This window comes from Tamandua tetradactyla, chromosome 4 (assembly GCF_023851605.1).
Source record: "Tamandua tetradactyla isolate mTamTet1 chromosome 4, mTamTet1.pri, whole genome shotgun sequence".
Lineage (NCBI taxonomy): Eukaryota > Metazoa > Chordata > Mammalia > Pilosa > Myrmecophagidae > Tamandua > Tamandua tetradactyla.
Genome location: NC_135330.1, coordinates 197727253 through 197734867, shown reverse-complemented (window position 1 = coordinate 197734867; position 7615 = coordinate 197727253). Strand labels below are relative to the sequence as shown.

Sequence of the window (7615 nt, the reverse complement as noted above, 5' to 3'; positions counted from 1 at the left end):
TCCCCAGCAGTGGGGGCAATCATTTTTGCATACAGACCAATTCAGGAAGAATAAATATATTTCAAGACTGTATTTTTTCCCTTGGAGAGAAGTGCATATCCAGACAACTTAGATTATCTCCTTCATTGATTTGGAAGAATGTCGGGGAAGAAATTGCTGCTGTTTATTTCTGCCCAGCACAGGAAGTGAACACGAGGCGGACCTGGGACACAGCCCACAGCTCTCCTTCCTGCCGCCGCTGTCACCTCCTCCTGAACACACAGCTGGAGACAAGTTTCTAAATCCCAGCCAGCCTCATCCTGCATCTAAAAATCTAAATAGCAGAATTCTGCAGTCATTTTGGCAGGTTTTAGAGAGCACCACGAAGTAGAAACTGGCTGCTAGAAAAGCTTCTGAGCAGCGCGGAGGCCCCAGCTCAGATCTTCATCCCCACGGTTCCTCGGGCTTGAGGCCGGACGCCCGGGAATCGGACCTCCCCCCGGACTCTGTATCTCTCTCCCTACCCCCCTCTCCCTACCCCCCTCTCCCTAACCCCCTCGTCCCCTCCCCTCCTCCCCCCTCCTCCCCACGCACATGCAGACACAGGCACACACAAGACTAGAGTCTCTGTCTAGCAGGGAGCTAACATAGGGAACTTTCTGAAGGTTTCTGTTCTGATTTATTTTCCAGTTTTAAAATAAAAGGAGGTGCAAGCGGCGTGGGTTGTCGACGCACTCGCAGTGGTCACGTGGCGCACAGAAAGCTCCCCAAGGCCGAGCCCTGCGCTCGCCATTGTCCACGCACCGCAGCACCCCAGGTTCCCGTGCAGGAGAGGGAGGGGCCACAGGAGGAGAGGGAGGGCCAAGGGAGGCCGGCGCAGCCGGTCCTGGGGTACTGGTTTCCGGAAAGCCTCATCAGGCCACCGCGTGGGGGTGAGCTGCAGGGGCCCTGCGGGAAGCCCAGCCCTGTCCCCAGGTCCGACCGCGCGGCAGGGAGCATGGGTGGGTCCCTCCGGGCGGCGCCCACACCCCTCCTCTTACCTGCGGGTTAACACCACCCTGCGTTGGAGGCCGCAACACCTGTCAGCGCCTCCCCAGTCCCCCCACTACCCCCGGCCTTTCCATGGCCTTAGCGTTTTCCAGAAGCTCGGCCTCTGCTCAGCCCCGGGCCCCCCATGGGCCCCGACCTGCGCGCACCGCGGGAGCCGGGGGAGCAGCTGGGGGAGCCCCTGCCTGGGATCAGGAGGGAACTTGGCCACCTGCTCCCCAGGAACTGCCTGTCCAAGCCCCAGATCCCAAAGGAGCCCGGGTGCCGGGTGGCCGGCAGTCAGGGACCTGCGCGGAGGCTCGAGAGACACTTCGGGCCCAGGAGCGACCCGGCCAGGCCCAGAGCCTGGGGGTGGGGGCGGTCGGGGGTGCTGCAGCTCTGCTGGGTCCGCCCCGCGCAGCCCCCGCCCACGGCCGCAGAGCTGACCTCGCAGAAGCTGGGCAGTGCCCTGGGCCGCCGCTTGCCGCTGAGTGAGGGTCCGGGGACAGGGAGTGCCGCCCAGGGGACGGGAAGGAGCTGCAGTCACAAGAGGCGGCTGTCAGCTCTCAGCCTGAGATGCCAGGGGGCTGGGGGGGGGGAGACCGGGCTGCTGGTGGGCTGTCACCGTGCACGGAGGGTTCGGGGGCAGCAGGCGGCCCCTCCGAGGCGGGCACTCTGCAGGTTGTCACCACCGCAGCAGCGGGCGCACCCCTGGCTGGAGCCGGTCACTGAATTAAGACACTCACTGGGCAGCTCCCTGGACACGCCCCTGCGGCTCCATCAGGGCAGCCAGTGCTTTTTTATTTTCTGCCCATGATGTCCCCTACCCTGCTGCAGTGCCATGGTGGGGGGGGGAGGTAATTATGAGACGCAGCCCCAGCTTCCAGTTTTACTGACAAGGCTAACCCAAGAAATGTCAGAGGAACATGAGGCAATGCTTAGTGAATTGCTAAATTCTGTGGCACAGACCAGATTAGCTGCCGGGAATTGAAGGAAATGGAGACAAATGAGAACTGAGAAATTCAGCTCCAGCTCACTACAGAGCCTTCCATATGTGCCGTTCCCTCTGCCTGGCATGCTTTTCCCTCGCCTCCTCCCTCATCAACTCCTGTTCATCCTCAGCCCTCTCCTTAAATGCTTCTTCCTCAAGGAATCTTCTCTGGTTCTCCGCGGGTGTCCTTTTCTCCCCTAGACTTTGGCCTGATTTGTGGGACTGACTGAGGATCATTCCTTGAGTGACTCCCTCCTGCCCCGGACTGGGGGCTCCGTGGAGGCAGGGGAACAGCTGCCTTGTCCACAGCGAACCTCAGGCCTTAGTGCAGGAGGTGGGTGGTGAGCGCTTGGCTCTACAGGGATCCGGGGCTGGGTAAAGGGAGGGGGTGAACTGGGCACAGAGACGGTGCAGGGTTTGGGTGGCAGAGGGGGTGGGCAGCACCCACAGATAGGGTGCCGGTGGGAGCTGCCTCATTAATGCCGGCATAGAGCACAGGTGTGCATGGCAAGGGGGGTGGGGGTTCCAAAGGGGACCAAGGCTGGGGGACCCGAGAGAGGCCAAGATGCGGCTGATGATGGAGAAGGAAGGAGGGAGCCACTGAAGGTTTTGGAGGGAAGACATTTCCCAGAGAAAATCCTATAGGAGGGTCAGTCCGGCGTCTTGCTTGAAGGTGGAGCATCTGGAAGCAGAGGAGGCAGAGCCCTGGCAACCATCCCCGCCTGGGGAAAGGGCGATGGCCTCCTGCCCATCCAGACCCCCAGGCTGGACGCTGCCCAGGGGAGTCCCGAGAGCCGTAAGCAGCAGGTAAAGCAGCAGGGGGCGATGCAGGGCTCCCACGCCTAGAGGCTGAAAACAGGGCCTGAGAGGCCAGGCCCCGCCCGGGGAGGGCCTCACAGGAGAACCTGGGCTGGGGAAACCTGGCGTGAAGGCCGTGAGTTTAGTCCTGATGTGCTCTAGACAAAGTCACGGGCTGGGTAGTTGTTATCTGTTGCTGCATAATAGATGGCCCCAAAATTTAGTGGCTTAAAGCAACATATTTGTTATCTCATAATACACAAACTCATGTCAACAAAGCCGCAACCCCAGTACCCGCCGATGCTGCACGCTTATGGGGAGGCTGGGCTAGGGGAGGACCTGCCTGGGCCTCACTCGTGCGTCATCAAGGCCCAGGTCCCCCGGGGCTGTGGGCCCGCGAGCCCCACGTCCTCGCTCGAGGGTCTCTCCATCTTGTGCCATCAAAGCGTGCAAGCCCAGAGGGCAAGAGATGGCAAAGGATAGCGAGCTGGAGGTCGCCACCTCGGGTAAACTTTCACGGAAGCGACAGCACAGCCACGGCATCAGATCTACTACTGGAGGGGAGGGGTCAGGGCCACCGGATACCGCCCTAGAGACGCCTGCCACGGGGTATTTGGAAATAAGGAGTTGAGGTTGGTTAGCAAGGAGAGTCGTCTAAACGGAGATGGGGACTAAGATTGTCCAAGGAAAGAGTATAAATTGTGTGTGTGTGGACACACATATGCATGCATACGTGTATGTGTATCGCATTAGATCGTATGTCGGTATGGCGGGGCGTAGAAGATCAGTCACGTTTAAGGACAGGCAGGTAGACAAACCTATGAAAGGAGAAAGAGAGAATCAAGAGGATCATTTCAACAAATCCAAGACCTTCAAGCTCCTCAAAACCTAGGAGGAAAATCATCTCCTCCAGGGAGGCCTCCTAGACTGATTTGGCTGTACCTGATCCTCCACAGTCATTCACCCAAAAGAGACTGAGGGCCGATCATGTGTGAAGGCCCCAGGTTGAATGGGGTCTAACAGAGGCTCCAAGAAGCTTACAAGTCAGGGGAGATAAGGCAAATTCATAAATAACTTTCTTTTAGATGAAAAGAAACCAGTACAATGAGAATGGCACAGCTGGTGTCTGGGGATTTCATAGGTGGGAGAGGCAGCTTCCCCTGGGGCCTAGGGAGGCATTAGGCTGGTGGGTATTGTTTGTTCACCTTGCTATGTGAATGGTGCCGGGACATTTTGGGGGGGGTCACGAGTGAGAGCAGAGCCCCGGAGCTACAGATGGAATCCTGGAGCGGTCAGGTGTCTGGACCCACCTGCTGGAGAAGAAAACTTCCCAGGTGGGCAAACTAGCCAGGGCGCACACTTGGTGTTTTCAAGCCCTTTAGTTCTTCACAGATGAGGGGTTTGTGGAAGGAGGGATTTCTCTCCCCTACCAGGACCAGCCAGGCATTTGGTGAATCATGTCCTCTTGGGTTTTCAGATCGCATTTCATGAAACCGCCTCCGGGCAGGCCTCCAGGCTGAAGCTCTTAGGAAGACCAGGTAAAACCCCAGCCACTGTTCAGCCTCCCCTGGCCCTCTGCTACTCCCAAGCCTGGGCTCAGCTTCATTTGCAAACCTTCCCAAGCGGCAGCTCCCAGAGCCCCCTCCCCACCCGCTCCTGCCTCTCCCCGTGGGGAAAGCCGGTCTGGGCGCTGCCCGCAGGCGGCCGCTTCTGGAAATGAGCCTGGGCGAAGGGAGAGGAGCGGCCGGGTCTCCCTGCGGGGGCCGCAGCCCCCAGGGTGGGGGTGGGGGGGGTGGGGCGGCTTGCTGTGAGCTCCAGGCTGCGTGGCCAGGGGAGGGCACCGGTGACCCCCGGCCAAGCCCCCCGCCCTGCAGCTGCCCTGGCAGCACCCCGCTTCCCAGGGCGGCTGGATGGCACCGCCTGCACCACGCGTTCCCCACCGGGATTTCCTTTGGGGTCTGGCCCGAGGGCTGGGGCAGACCTCCCCTGCAGAGCCTGAGCTGGGGCGTCGGGGACCAGCCCTGCCCTCCCACCTCGGCCTGCGCAGCTGCGGGGCCAGAGTCTCACACACCCGGCCAAGCTCTGCTCTGCACCAGGCTGTGGTTCCCGGGAGCTGAGCCTGAGGAAATCATGCCCGGCTGGCATCACCGTCAGGCACCAGCTTTCGATTTTAGAAAGACAAAAACCAAAAACAAATTCATAGAAGCGATGTTTACTGAGGGCCTACTGTGACTCTGGGGGACGAGGAGTAACAATAAAGTCCTACGGAATTTACCCTGGACCTAAAATCACATAGCCATCTTGGTGATACGGCTAGGAAAAAAGAGACAATCTACCTGTCGGTGCCTTCTTTCCCAGTCCAGGTCGGCTCCATGACCGAGAGTCTGTCCAGGGAAACAGTCCCCAGGCAGCTCGGCCGGGCGTCGCGCCCGTGGCTTAAAGGATCAGCGACCACAGAAGGTTCTCAGGCCTCCGGCGTGCTGGGAGCGCTGGTGGAAGGAACCCACATCACCTCCGGGGCTTACGGCGGCTTGTGCACTCGCCCCTCCCCCGGCCCCCGAGGCTCCGGCCCAAGAGAAATACCTTAAGTCATACGTGACCTTCTTCACCTAGAGCCACTTATGGGCAGTAAACTCTGGAGAGGGGACGTGCAGGGAGTACAGCGGTAGGGCCCACCAGCCTGGGCTTCTGGCAGCTCTCCAGAGCCGCTCAGAACCACCCTCTGCACAGTGCTCCAGCAACACCTGCTTTTACTGAGCCGCCACTGAAACAAACCACCTGGCAGAAGGACAGGTGCTCTTCCCAGACAGCCTCAGCCCAGCAGGGCCCAACCTTACACACTCACCCGGAAGGGTGGCTCCCCTGGAGGGGCCTCTCACCTGAAGCGGCAGCTCCCCTGGAGGGGTGGCTCAACTAGAGGGGCAGCTCACTTGGCAGGTCTCACCTGGAAGGGCCTCTCACCTGCGGAGGTAGCAGGGAGGCCCACCTTCCTGCTCAGGGAAGTGGTGGCTGCTGGAGTAGCGCTCCAGCTGGGTTAGAGCACGTGCGCTTCTCACCCAGTTCCAAATCTGCCGGGCGCCCAGCAGCTCAGCCTCTCCACTCCCTCTTCGCCTCCCCACCCTTGTTCTTCCACCCTCTGCCACTCGGTGGCTCAGCAGCAAAGGCCCCTGCCCTCTCCGGGGGTGGCCAGCCCCGGGTTAGGCTTTCCCCGAGGAGCTCGCGTCCCTTGTGGGGAGAAAGGGGCCGAGACAGCCAGGCTCCCCAATGTCCACAGAAGTGCCGGTCTGCGGGGGGCCGCAGCCTTCAGCACCCTGCCTGCCAGATGCCCTCCAGCCCTGCCTGCACCGGCTCGTCCTGTGCACCCGGCGGGACCCACCCTGCCCATTTCACCCCTAAAGAACCCCTGCCCGGCCCCCACCCTTCTTCCTCTCTCCCTCCCAGGAGAACGCTCCATTCTCTCCCACCCTGTCCTGAACTTGCCTTCCCCACCCGCCCTTCCCCAGGCCTGCGCTTGCAAAGCCGGGAGCTCCCGGGCTCGTGCTGATCCCCTGCTGACCGCGGGGTTGGCTGCAGCAGCGGCCTTGGCCTCCTCCCAGTGCTGGGCCCACAGTCCGAAACCATGGCGGCGGCACGGCCAGCTCCCCCTTAGAGGGGCCCCTGACCCCGGCCCGCTGCTGTCCCCAGGGCTTGTGGATGCAAAACCGGAGCTCGGCGTCCGTCACACGCCACCTCTGCCACGGCCCCTGCACCCACGCCGCCTCGGCCTGCAGGTGAGCCGTGGTGTAGCGAGCACTCGGTCCCCTGTGGACCCATCTTAGCTGGGAACAATTCCAGAGACCTTGTTTACAAATGAGCTCATGGGGCGGGGTCAGGACTGGACCCGGCTTCTGGGCAGGGGGCTCAATCCGTGAGTGAGAGTTACACTCTCGGAGCACCAGGCACAGGCAGTGCGAGTCAGGGTCAGATCCCAGGAAACCCTGCCCCAAGGATGCCGGGGACTGCCAGTGGGGCACACGCACCCTAGCCAGACACACACACATGTCCACACGGCACACACTCACATACACACTCATCTCAGGCACTCACATGTGCATGCACATGGATTCTCATACACACACTTACACATGTGCACACTCACATACATACTCATACATCCATTCACACATGGGCACACCCACCGACATGCACACATACACTCATACATGAACACACACATACTCACATATGCTCACACTTGGGCACACCCAATACACACTAATACATACTCATCCAATAGCACACATACATACTCACAAACTCACACGCATGCACACACAGACCTACACACTCTCACGGAGGAACCATAGTGAGTTCTGCTTTCAATTATTCCCTTCCTGCTCCAGACAAGCGCCATGAGAAGGTAAGTGGTGTGTTCAGGGACTGACTCACGCTGAGTTCGTGCTGCCTGAGCCTCTGGGCCCCTGGCTGAGCGGCCGCAGAGTTGCGGATGGACAGGGAAGCAGGCTGCGGGCAGGAAGTGTCTCTGCGTAAGCACGTCTGGTAACATGCCCTGAAAACGCCCCAGAAGAAAGAACTCTGCATCTCCAAACCCTAGCAATCCGTTGTGATTTCTTTTCTAATGCTAAGCAAATGTTCATTCTCAGATAAATTTTTATTTGTGATTTTGTGTACTTTTTCTTTAAAAAGTTCCCAGAACTTTCATTAGCTTCTGATGCTACAAAACCCAGATTTGCTCCTTTTTGTGTTGACGATTTCTCAGCCTGGGCACTAAGGACATTCGGGGCTGGGTAAGGGTTCGCTGGGGTGAGGGTGGCCCTGTGC

General features: G+C 59.7%; 1 long non-coding RNA gene across 1 annotated transcript; it reads left to right on the top strand.

Annotated features, from left to right (window-relative positions):
• The first annotated feature begins 887 nt into the window (after positions 1-887).
• Positions 888-6357, top strand: LOC143679648 (uncharacterized). The gene is made up of 3 exons (XR_013173887.1): positions 888-954; positions 4272-4332; positions 6298-6357. It is a non-coding gene; the product is annotated as an uncharacterized LOC143679648 (long non-coding RNA).
• Positions 6358-7615: the final 1258 nt, after the last annotated feature.